General features: G+C 38.5%; 1 long non-coding RNA gene across 1 annotated transcript; it reads left to right on the top strand.

The window, feature by feature from the left end:
- The first annotated feature begins 3,994 nt into the window (after positions 1 to 3,994).
- Positions 3,995 to 6,366, top strand: LOC133719899 (uncharacterized). Its single transcript, XR_009851534.1, has 2 exons — positions 3,995 to 4,258; positions 6,206 to 6,366. It is a non-coding gene; the product is annotated as an uncharacterized LOC133719899 (long non-coding RNA).
- The last annotated feature ends 7,004 nt before the right edge of the window (positions 6,367 to 13,370 follow it).

Here is a 13,370-nt window from a genome sequence, read left to right as displayed (position 1 = left end):
ACAACAAATTATTCCTTTCAGTCCAAATTGTCCACAAACCCAAGAAGAAAAAAATCACATTGTTCACCATGAAGCACATCCATCATATCAAATATCCAGTCCAACAAAGACTGAGCTGGGTGATCACCTGCTTGGAGTTTCAATGGGTTGAACACCCAAAAGAGGTGGTAAGACAGTGACTTCCCATTTGTGAAGTCATGTGTTCGAGCCCTATCAATGGTGGGATGGGGTGGGGTTAATTAAAAAAGAATAGAATTAAGAATATATGTTAACGGGAATTCAGGGCGGGTACGGGGACTTAATTTCCAACGAGTATATGGGTATGGAGGAATGGGGAATTCCCAATATATTTGTAGGATAATATCTCCAAAATTTTGACCACAACTATTATCCTAAGTTTCAGTAATAGGATTTTTCCAGTGAGTCTATATTTTTCTTTTTTATACCCCAAATGTATTTTTTTTTTCTGTTTTAGAGTTTTTTGCCAATTTGTTCTCGATTATTTTGCCCCCCTCTATTCTTTTTGTATTCTGATTCGCAACCTGTGTCTCTTCTTTTTCTTCTTCTTCTTAGAGATCTCAGCACGAAGAGAGAGAATTCAATGAGCTTCAATTTTGATTCTGAATTTATTCTTGATTTCACATTTGTGTGCTTGATTCGAATTGAGGTCATTCTTCTTGAAATTGATTTTAAGCTTTGATTTCTACTTTGAAATCGAATCAAACTTATGTTGCTTTAATTTTGATTTTCTTTTTCTATGAAATTTAGTTATATTTTCATGATTGGTATGAGGTGGTTGATGAATTGGTCGACGTTGAGTTTATGGATGTAGAAGGCGGAGACAACCATGAGGGAGCTAGGCGCCTACTAAGGCCTCCATGGCTAGATTCAGAGCAGAGGTTGAAGAGCTAGAAGATGAAGATAACGAGTCCATTTTTGAGTGGACTTAATCACTATGTTTGATTAAGCATTCAGTTTGAGAATGGAGGAACTAGAAAAGGTTGTGGCTAGTAGTGATGATGGTATTTTGCATTTGGTAAATGGAGTAGAGGTCATTGGTATGCAGGGTTTTATTACTGACTCTCAATAATACAGTCAAATCAATTACTGATCCTCAATAGAAATTTTATTTACCCTCAATAAAATTTATTACTAACCGTCAATAACACCATCATGCAATAAATAATATATTATTGTATATGATTGTAACCAAACGTCCATCGTTTAATTGTGCTTTTGCAAAATTCAATTATGCCACGACGTGTCTGCAACATTCATTTATTAACAAAGCACCACGTGGACCAGGCATCTCAAGTCTAGTGTGCGTAGAGATAGCTTCTAGAAGCTTTCTGAGATGTTTCTATATATTCTTCATTTGTACCATAATTAAGTGCAGACAGATGAGATGTAGATAATCTATTTTTCCTTGGGAGGCGAGGCTATTTTTGTCTGTACTAGGCTTGCATTCATGCGAGCGTTCGTGATTTGTAATGAGCTACAGTGATTGGGTAGAGAGTTGGTTGTTTCCCCACAATTTCTCTAGTTAAAGTTTTGTTAGTTTCTGACTGATTTGGCTGTTGATCTATTGTTATGAACTCCTATTAAAAAAAAAAACTAATAAATAAACAAACAAACAAACACCACAATCATGCAGACCACAAGGAGTTCCTCAGGTTCTCATCTCTTATCTCTCTCCTCACGAACACACACACAGCCAAACAACTCTATTCTCTCTGTTCTCTGATTTTTTTCAGTTCTTTAACAAATCTCCATCCATAATGTTTAGCAATAAATCACGACTTTCATAAGCTCAGAGGAATAGTTGCTGGTGATGGTGGAGGAGCGACGGGACTCATTGTAGTCGTTGTTGTCATAACCATTGTGGGCTCTGTAAGTGGCGAGCATGATGGCAGAGATGAGTACAAAGATGCTCATGGTGATGGCGACGCTAGTGGCCGATATAAGAGCATCTTTAGCAGACTCTCTATTTTGGCTCTTTAGTTATTTTAGAGAGCATGTTTAGCTTTTATCTATTTTAGCAACTGCATCAGACTCCTAAGTGGCTCTCCATTATAACTTTTAGCTATCTCACTCCTAAATATAGAGAGCGAGATGAGACTCTCTATAATTTAAAACATGTTCAAGTAAATCCAGAATATGTGTCTGGCCCAAACTCTTAGGTTACTTAACCTAGTTGTAATAGGGTTTTGAATTAGAGATATTCTGGGAAATATTCATAGATATCCGATTAATTGTACGATTATCTTTCCTTGTACAACTCTGATTCTATGTCTTGTAATCTTCTATATAAAGAGACCCCTATTATCAATGAAAGCATAACTCAATTCTCTCCCAATTTCAGTTTTCCTTAAACACGTTATCAACACAAAGCTCTAACCCTAAAACCCTAATATCGTAGCCTTCAAACCCTAGCAACCTCTGCTGCACACCTCGAAGCCTCACACACCAAGCCAACCCGCTCAGGCGCTTGCTGCTATCTCCCATAAGCAGTAGCAACCCCCGCTGTCAAAAGAAAAAAAAAACAGAAGAAGAAGGAAGAAGATGCTCTGGGCCAAAAGTCAAAGAAAAGAAAAAAGGGGGTCGGCCCACTGCCAGAAAAAACAAGAAGAAAAAAAAAAACCATTGCTGGAAGAACAAAAGAAAAGGGCGGGCCCAGAAGCAGAAGAAAAGAAAGAAAAAATAAAAAAAAAAAGAAGTCGGCCCAGAGGTAGGCCTCATCATTTAGCCCTTCGGCCCTAAGCCCGCCCTAGGCCCGCCCAGCCCGTAGGGCCGAAGCCCTACCCGGCCCTTGCATTAGGGCGGGCCGACCCTACTCTTTCTCAAATAGGGTAGGGTAAGGGTCATGCAAATGAAGCCCTGCCCTACCCTACGGCCCGACCCGTTTGAGCCCGTTAGGGCCAAGCTCAGCCCGGCTCTTTAAGCCCGCCCAATTAAGTCCTAATAATTTTCTATTTTTTCTATTTTTTAAATATGTTTCTCTTTAGTCTATAACATACAACTTATCTCATTTTTGTAATTGATTTCCTAAGCTTTATTTTCTTTAATTTTTGTTTCCTTTGTTAAACAACAATTAATTTTGGGAGATTTAGAGAGATAGTTAATTGAATATAACCATCTTAACTAATATTTATAAATGTTATAACTTATAAGTTAATTCCAATATATATATTTATATTAAATATGATCAACAAAAAACAATGAGTCTTGTATTACCTATATAACCATTGAGCCACATTTTGAGATAAAAAAATAAAAATAATATATTTCTTTTTGTTAAACAAATTAATGCCCTTTTAGGCCCATTTCGGCCCTATTTGGCCCTATTCGGAAGGCCGGCCCTAGTGACTTGGGCCTTTCGGACGGGTAAGGGTTAGCATATTTAAGCCCCGGCCCGACCTTACCCGGCCCTAAATTTTGTTGACTTTGACTAGGCCCGGCTCGGCCCGAACCTAAGCCCTAAAATTTAGGGTAGGGTCGGCCCTAGCCCGGCCCCTGATGACCCCTACCCAGATGTAATAACCCGAAACTTAGTATCACTGTAGAGCACTCTAAGATACCTTAAACTTAGAAATAATCCAAGTATCTTCTAAGCATTTATTTTCTCGATTAGAAACCAATGATACCACATGCTATACTTACAAGTTATAATAGAGTTCTAGGAACTTACTAAAATACCTTAGTTCGTATTTCTTGTGTACACTCGATATTTGTTATTGAGCCCAATACTATTACCTATATTATTTTTGTGATGCATGTCATTTTAGTACTAGTTATTGCTAACACATATTTTGAATCTTACGAAATGACATATCAATCTTCGTATTAGTTTGAGAAAATGTGTATCTATGTGTATATATGTATACATGATTCAAATGCCAATACATCTAGAAGAACTAATCTGATTTTTCTTTCTATCAACCATAACATTCCTTGGAAATTTCTTGGAAATTTCCTTGTAAATGCTTTGTAGACTTTCAACTCACTTTTGACTTACAAGTAAGATGCTAAAGATTAATTTTTAATGCATCTTTCTAGTCTTTATAAACATGAAGCTGAATCATTTTTCCTTCAAGCCTTAAGATCAAGTGCAAAACTGATTTGGAAGTCTTAGTTGTAGAGAAAACTCACCTCACAAATCCTTCATCCTTTTCTTTCAAGAAACTCCCTTTGTTTTTCTCAAAGAAGTCCAAGCTTGGATCCAAGACCAAAATCTTCACTTCACTTCTGAGTTTCTTAAGTAAGTACATGATTACATTCCTATATTCTTTTGCCTTTAAGATTTATCAAAATGCATAACCGATGATAAAATGGAAAAGAATCTGTTTTGCTGCAGTCATATATTTTCGTGTTTGATAAAAGTTAATCTTGTCAAAAATAATTATATTTTCAGTTTCTTCATGAAAAATCCTTCAGTTTAGGCTTTTGAATCACTAAAAAAGGTTAAGAAATGAAGAAGTTATGGCTAATCAAAGTTTTCAACTTTTAAACTCGCTGGAAATCTCATACCGCCATTACAACTTCAAAAATTCATATCTCCCTCATTTCTTATCCATTTTCTACAAACTTTATATCAATTTGAAGCTTAGGACCTCTACTTTTATTCTGGAAAGTTTGAGAAGTAATGGTAAAATACACAGTACGTAAAGACTTAAACATCAAAGGTCAGTTTCAAAAATATCGGTTTCAGCACTGTTATGGTTCTTTTACCATTTCTGAACTATATCACTCTGATCTGGACTACATGACTTATTCCATTGAATTCCTTATGAAAAATCCTATGACTTGGTGTCTTCACTTGACTATTTCGGACATGAATTGAACAAGTTATAAAAACAGAAAGTTGACAGTACTTGGTACTATTATTTTGATTGATGAATGGACACTTCGGACTAAGATTTCTAATACTATGAAAAGAGGACTACTAACTCTTTGACTACTAACTAATATTCTTTTACTACTTCTAATTTACAGTACCTTTATTTTATTGCACATTTACTTTCAAGTTTAATTTGCAGTACCTTTATTTTATTGCACATTTACTTTCAAGTTTAATTTGCAGTACCTTTATTGCACAATTACTTTCAAGTTTAATTATAGATATATATATATATATATTTATGTATATATATTAATTTGTCCACACAATTTCAGTTATATTTACTTATGTAAGCTTGTTTATATGCTTGTACTTTATTATTACATATTTTACTTGATTTCAGTTATGTATAAGCTTATTTTTAATTAGCTTATTTTTAATTATGTTGTTTGCTAGTGAATTTACTTATTTGTGTTATATAATTATGCTACATATGTTTTCAGATGAGGTTATTCCTGAATATATGTATGTCTCTATATGTGTGTGTACATATACATATATTATGATCTATAATTTATAAAGATTGTATTTTGTGAATTTGATTATGTCTGAGAAGTACAATTGTGAAGCCGGGTGTTATCTACAACCCCGTGCTTAAGTGAATTACTGGTAAATGTGTTTTGGTGTTATGAGACGTTAAGCCTGGGCCCTAGTCCCTTCAGATAGTGCACTATTATACTCTTAGGAAGGTTGCTTACTTTGAGTATACATACTTGGGTATAGTACGTTGGACCCTGGTATGCTGCGGCTTACCCATGCTTTGGTATTATGGACCCTAGCATGTGGTTTCCCGTGCTTTGGTATTATGGACCCTAGCACGTGGATTTATGAATTGTTACCAGTCAACCTGGCTTTCCCGTGTTTTGGTATTATGGACCCTAACACGTGGATTTATGATTTGTTACCAGTTAATCCGAAAATTCACTAAAATGAAAAGTGTACTTATATTGTTTTGATCAAATATCTACCTGTGATATATTGTTAATATGTTATGGTGTTAAGTGAAAAGAGAATCGAGCATGCATTGTTTTGAGGTTATTTGCACCTATTATTGCTGCAGTATTTGTTGATTCGATAAAAGAGATGTGACTATGTGATATTATTATGAGTTTTACAAATATTGATTTATGTGTCTGTTGTGTGTATACAAATACATACTTAAGATTTGGTGTGAACATATAAATGGTTCTCGGTACATTTTTACTTGGTTGTTCAGTTTTGATTTCTTATAAGACACATTAGTATAAGAATGTAAGCTGTACTTACTGGGTCTGTGTTACTCATGATGCTACACCTTCATGTTTTCAGGTAACGAGTAGATGCATGGGGAAAAAGGGGATGAACCTACTAAATAAAAGAAAGTTTTTCCTACTACTATTTCAAGAGAATGAGTACTGTAATATATTTTGCTAAACTTTGGTATTGTACAAATAATGATGTCGTTTTCTAATAAAAGTACTATTCAGATATATCTATATATAGTCTTTTACTTTCTTTCAAAAAGGAAGTTTTATTTAGTTTGGCTCATATCCCAAATTCGGGTACCATATTTCAGTACAATATTGGTCTCAAGTTTGGGGGTGTGACACCAGAGGAGGAGAGGCGGCCCATACAGGTGACTCGGCCCACGTCAGCAAAAAAAAAAAACAAAAAAGGTTGACGCGGCCCAAGTCAAAAAAAAAAAAAAAAGAGAAAAAAGGGGGAAGCCCAGAGAGAAAGAAAGAGGAGCAGGCCCACATTGCAAAAGAAAAAAAAAGGGAAGCAGACCATCGCCAAACAATTCCTGCGACCACCTCCGGTGACGATTTACGGCCACCTCTGGCGATCAAATTCCGGTGAATTTTCCGGCGACTTTTTCCGGCAATTTTCTACACTTTTCTAGGTATGTTTTAAAGGTTCTTTTAGTTCCCATTTTTGAAGTTTTTTTTATATTGTTTTTCTCTTCTTTTTCCTCGGGGACTTGCAAACTCCCTTCTTCTACCCCCATTTCTTCATCATAGGGGAGACCTAATTAAGCCGAACTGTGGGGATTCGTGCTCACTCCAAGCTTGGACCTTGTTGAGATCTCCAAACTTAGAGTTTGTAGAGAATTTATGATCGACCACTTACATCATTGTTTCGATCTAATCCAATACCTCTTGGAATTGAATTTCTTGGAAACGATTACGCTAAAAAATTCCTAATTTTCTTGGAAGCGATTACGCTAAGGAATTTTATATGTTTTCGTGGTAGTTTTTCCGCTCCGAAACTAACCATTTTTCTTGTTCTCTTTCAGGATGAGTAACCTGAACAAAATGGACTTTGCTCCATTAGAAACAACTGGCTCTGGATATCACAAGTGGGTTCGTGATGTCCGCCAGCATCTCAAGGCCGATGGAATCCTGGATATGATTCTCAAGCCTAGTCAGGACGTGCTAACTGTTGAGCAAACTCAAGCTTTGGAAGCAAATAAAGCAGCCTTAAAGGCAAATAAGGCAAAAGCCATCATCCTAATGACTCGTCATATGGATGATTCGCTCCAGTACAAGTGTATGAATGAAAAAGACCCCAGAAGGTTGTAGGTCTCACTCAAAGAAAGATTTGGCAACGTCCGTGACTCCCGGCTTCCTGACCTAGAAGTGAGATGGCATAGCCTCCGCTTCTGTGATTTCAAGTTAGTTCTTGACTACAACTAGGAAACACTTCGCATTAAATCTTTAATGGAATTCTGTGGTAAAGAGATCACATATGCGATGTTGATTAAGAAGACTCTCTCTACCTTCCCTGTCTCTGCATTGATGGTTGCTAAGAACTATCGAATCGATGTTACTGCAAGACGGATCACAAGGTTTCATGAGCTCATTGGAGCTATGAATGTCGCTGAAAAGCATGACAACATCCTTGTGGAGAACTATAATTCGAGATCTGTGGAAACAAAGCATATTCCGAAATCCAACTATAGTCGCGCCCCTAGGAGAGGGCGTCAAGAGCGAAACCCTAATCTTAGGGATGCTTCTGGACGTTCTGGTCCATATAATCGCTCTACTTGGGAAGGTAACCGCCAAAATATGCGAACACGGAACCGAAGAGGTCAACGTGGAAAAAGAGTGGGAGGCAACGCCTCTGGCCATGTTGGTGGCTCCACCAACACTAGGAGCCATCTAAATGACGCTTTCAAAAGTGCCTCAATAAATGGAGTCTGAGCAAAGAGATGTATGTTCTCGATGTGGAGTATCCGGTCATTGGGCACACATTTGTAGAGCTCGTGAAGAAATTATCACCGCCTACAAAGCATATTGTGAAGCAAGAGAAGCTCACTATGTGAAACAAGAAGATCAAGAAGATGATCTAGAGTGAAGGGTTGAAGACTACAAATCTGGTTGGGATCAATAGATCGCTAATTCTGTTTAAGTCTTTATTTTTTCCAAGATATGTAATAGGCAATTGCCATACACTTTGTAGTAAATGCCATTGGTTTAGTTTTTCTTCACATAGGCTCATCCAAAATGAGTATGATGTCTAGGAAGGTTTTGAGATAAGTGGTACTTAAGCGAGCTTTGCTCCACCGACATCTCTCTACTCACCTGGTCATATTTATTTTGGAGTTACCGAAAGAAGTCAAACGACTACCTTTGTTTTGCATTAGCTTGCATTTGGATTAGATTCTCCTAATGGTTAAGAGACAATGATGTACTCTGTTGGCTTATGAATAAAATTTCGAGTTCTTTTCATGACTCCATTTTGATTATGAGCATATTACTTTGTGACTACGATGGCTGGGCCATCAGTATTAATTCAAGGACATGGAATAGCCCATGGTCCCCCTGCCAAATGGCACATTGATTATTTTCACAGAAACTCTCTATGCTCCTAGGGCAAATCGCACCTATGAGTAGCCAACGGATTTCATGCAGAAACGCATGTAGAGAACGAAAATGAGTTCCTTTGCAATACCTTTAATGATTGCATCTTAGAGAAGTTTATGTGTCTCTCTAATGGACTCTATGTCACTATTCGAGCTATTACATCCAATAAAGTTATGAGAGAAGATCTCTTGGATTTAGACACATATTGGCTTTGTCACGACATGATAGGTCATCCTAGTCATGATATGATGATCCGTCTACTAAAGACTTCACACGGATATCCATTCTCTCGAGCGAAACAAAGCATGAATCAAAAGTTAATTCTTGGACTAAGTGTGACCATCGCCGCTGCCCATGGCGCCGCCGCCGTCCACCACCAGCCTAGGGCTGGCACAGTCCCTATCCTTGATGCCATGGATGGCGTCCATCATGATGATGGCACCCTAGGTGATGCTGCAATCACCAACTTTGCTTCAAATAGCTTTTCAGACGCTTAGGCCTAACCAAAATCCTCATTGGTTGCTTCTAAAGCCTCTCGCTCGTTTTACAAAGCCCGTTCCTTAGGAAAATTAGGACTGAGACCGTCCTATGCAAAGGATATGAAAATACTCATTCTATTCTAGAATCCATGGGGATTCTGTGGACTGATTCAACCAACCTGCCGACGTTTAAATATCTCATGATGTTGGTTGACAAGCAAACACGCTGGTCACGTGTTGTGCCATTGTCCACCTGTAAATACTGCTTATACTACACTCCTAGCACATATCATATGACAATGAGCTCACTCCCCGGATCATCCTATTCAGTCAATTGGATTTGACAATGCTAGAGAGTTTACATCGAAGACTTTCTATGGTTATTACATATCACTGGGACTGATGTTGGACATCATATTCCCATGAATACACCCAAATGGTCTAGCGGAAATGACTACGATGGTAACCCGGATATTGGTAATGCGCACCAATCTCCTTATATCAGCTTGGGGTGATGCAATATCGCATACAGCTATGCTACTTCGTCTACGACCTACCGCCACTCAATCTATCTTTGCTTTACAGCTAGTGACTGGGTACAAGTATCGTACTTACGCACATTTGAGTGAGCCATTTATGTGCCAATTGCGCCGCCACAACGCCCTATGATAGGTCCTTACAGATGAATGGGCAACTCAGTTGGATTTGAGACTCCAACAATTGTCTGCCACTTAATGCCCTTGCAAGGCGATCTCCTTACCGCTAGATTTGCGGGTTGTCACTTTGATGAGACAGTCTTCCCGTCATTAGGGGGAGATAAGAACACAGATGTTCAGCAGGAACGACACGAATTGTCGTGGTCTGTCCCCACTATGTCTCATCTCGATCCCTGTTAAAGTGATGAGATCACACATATCTGCTGCAAATATGCCTGCAAGGATGGACTTCCCTACGAGAGGACGTAAGCGCCACCCTACGCGGATGTAGGCATGGCGCCAACCCCATAGAGAGTGGCACTCTGGCGTTACAGGCCATGGCCCCAGCTAGGATGCGTGGGAGGCCCGTGGATTCGAAGGATACTTTGGCACAACCAATCCTTGGATCATTGACACTCAAAATCCGTCTCATGAGTATCTTCCGGATTATGGTTATCATTGGGGGACGCCTCAACGTCAGAACCTATTCCTGAGAATATAGAGCTCTTTGAAAATTACACTAGTGTACATGAGACGTGTGATAGAAACTCCATCATAATTGATGATGTAGTCACGCATTTCGTTGCGCATGAGTTGTTGAGTCCGATGATATCGAACCACGCTCCGTTGATGAATGAATGTCAACGTAGAGAAATTTGGCTTAAATGAAAAGATGCGATCCAGGTTAAGTTGGATTCTCTAACGAAGATGAAGGTTTTTGAGCCAGTGATGCCAACACCTCGTAACATAAAACCTATTGACTAATGGGACTTCGTTAGAAAGCGTGATGAGAAAAAGATATGGCAATCTCGCCTTATGGCGCAAGGCTTCTCACAAAACGCCCTGGAATCGACTACGATGAGATATATTCTCTCGTAATGGATGTCATTGCACTCCACTACCCTGTCAGTTTGGTAGTTTCCAAATAACTGATCATGCAGCTTACGAATGTGGTCACTACGTATCTCTATGGGGATCTAGATACGAAATATACATGAAGGTTCATGGTGGACTTCATTTACCCAAGTCAAGTGGCTCTAGACCACGGAGCGCGTTTGCAATAAGATTGAAACGCTCACTAAAGTGACTACTTGATTGGGAAGGGATATGCCCGCGCGTTTCCATAACAAGTTTCAGATTTTATTGCGGTTCATGTTGGACATGATCTTCATTAGAATCCCTTAAAGAGTTAAGGGAAACCGCTGAACATTTGAAATCCGAGTTTGAGATGAAGGATTTTGGGAGAACACGATTATGTCTAGGTTTGGAACTTGAGCATCGTGTTGATAGATGCTTAGGAATTTTGACAAGGTCAAACCTTCAAGCACCCCCATGATCGTCCGTAGTCTTGATCCTGAAAAGGATCCTTTTCGTCTGAAGGATGATGACGGAGATGTGTTAGGGGCAGAAGTGCCTTACTTGAGTACAATAGGCGCATTATTGTACTTAGCTCAATGCATAAGACCGGACATCTCATTTGCAGTGAACTTGTTAGCTAAGGTATAGATTTGCGCCAACGCGACGCCATTAGATTGGTGTAAAGGATATCTTTTGGTACTTGAGATGTATGATTGATATGGGCTTGTTCTATCCCTACAGAGAGACGATGGATTCGGACCCATCACACACCAGGAATGTCGCCAACACTGGCCTGCGTCCACTATCCCCATCCCAAAACGATAAGCGTTTTGAAAGGTTTTGCTGATGTTGGGTATCTCTCTGACCCACACAAAGGTTATTCCCAAACTAGTTAAGTCTTCACCATGGGTAAAGACCATGATATCTTGGAGGTCTACAGAACAGACCCTAATTGCTATATCTTCGAACAATGCAGAGATTATTGCTCTTCACAAAGTGGTTCGTGAATGTATATAGATTGGATCCATAGTTCCGCATGTTCGAACAACTGTTGTTTGAAGTCTACCACAGATGAGCCTACGAGAATTTAGGATAATGCTGCTTGTTTTGAACAAATGAAGCAAGGCTACATCAAAAGTGACAACACCAAGCATAATCAGCAACAACAGACTCTCCTCAAGATCAAAGTGAACTAGGTTCGATCTGAGGACAGTGTGGCAAACTTGCTCACTAAGTCATTGCCTAAATTCCACTTTCGAGAAACATGTTGGTAGCATCGTTTGCGGAAGTTATCCGAACTCTCATGACCGTTGTCATCAGGGGGAGATGCAGACATCAGGGGGAGATGTCTACATGTATGGTCTCGAAATGTGAAGGGTGTGTTGTGCTCTTTTTCCCCTTCGATCGAGGTTATTTTTGTCCCACTGGGTTTTTGTTACTCGGCAATGTTTTTAAAGAGGTAATGAGAAGAGCACCACGTTTGGGCGACACAAGGGGGAGTGTTCAAGTAAATCCAGAATATGTGTCTGGCCCAAACTCTTAGGTTACTTGACCTAGTTGTAATAGGGTTTTGAATTAGAGATATTCTGGGAAATATTCATAGATATCCGATTAATTGTACGATTATCTTTCCTTGTACAACTCTGATTTTATGTCTTGTAATCCTCTATATAAAGAGGCGGGTTTTTAAAAGAGAGAAGAAATTGACTTAGTGGCCTTAACTGGCATTAGGTAGAGAACTAAGTAATCGTTACATTGTAGGTTGCAACTATTGCATGCTTAAATCCCTAATTTCTAGAGCTCTACGCCTTTAGTTCATGTTTTGGTAGCCCTAGTAAGGTACTAATTCATGAGTTAGAGAGTTCATATTTGTCCTAACCGAAAATGTGAATACACTTAAGGAAATTCGGTTTAGTGGCCTTGACCGGCATTAAGTACGGGATTTGGTTCTCATGAAGATATGTTTGTTTTCTTGAAATGTGTTTGTTGCATTGAAATTACTAGAGAGTGATCCCTAGTACCCAAACCTATCTCTCTTTTATTTTTATTTTTCTTCATTTTTAATTGTCGTTGTTAATTTAGTTTTTGACGTAGTCTTTTAGATAAATTAAAATCACAATTTTAAATGACAATTTCTACCTCATTGTAAATAGCCATCACTAGGCTCTTAGTTTTGATTAGGCTTTTGGTGCAAACCAAAGCCGAGCATTGCTAAGGCTTGGTGCCTTAGATTAGCATTTTTATTTATTTTCTTTTCCTTTTGCTTTTGTTTGCTTAGTGACTTTAGTTCCGACCACCCAAGGATTGTGGGTTAGCCACTAATCCCCGTGGTACTATAACTTTGGGCATTATACTTCCCTATCTTGACAATGATACGTACGCTTGCGTAAATGTGTATTCAAGTATTATCAATGAAAGCATAACTCAATTCTCTCCCAATTTCAGTTTTCCTTAAACAAAACATTCATTTTGTGTTATTTTATGTAATTTATAAATACATTTAAACTATTTAAACTTCATTTAAAAAATAATATAAATTTAAAATTAACTAAAATAGGGAGCACTGAGACAGACGTATTTCTAAAGTAGCTTGCTA

Source organism: Rosa rugosa, chromosome 7, assembly GCF_958449725.1.
Source record: "Rosa rugosa chromosome 7, drRosRugo1.1, whole genome shotgun sequence".
Taxonomy (NCBI): domain Eukaryota; kingdom Viridiplantae; phylum Streptophyta; class Magnoliopsida; order Rosales; family Rosaceae; genus Rosa; species Rosa rugosa.
This window is presented reverse-complemented; position numbering and strand designations above follow the sequence as displayed.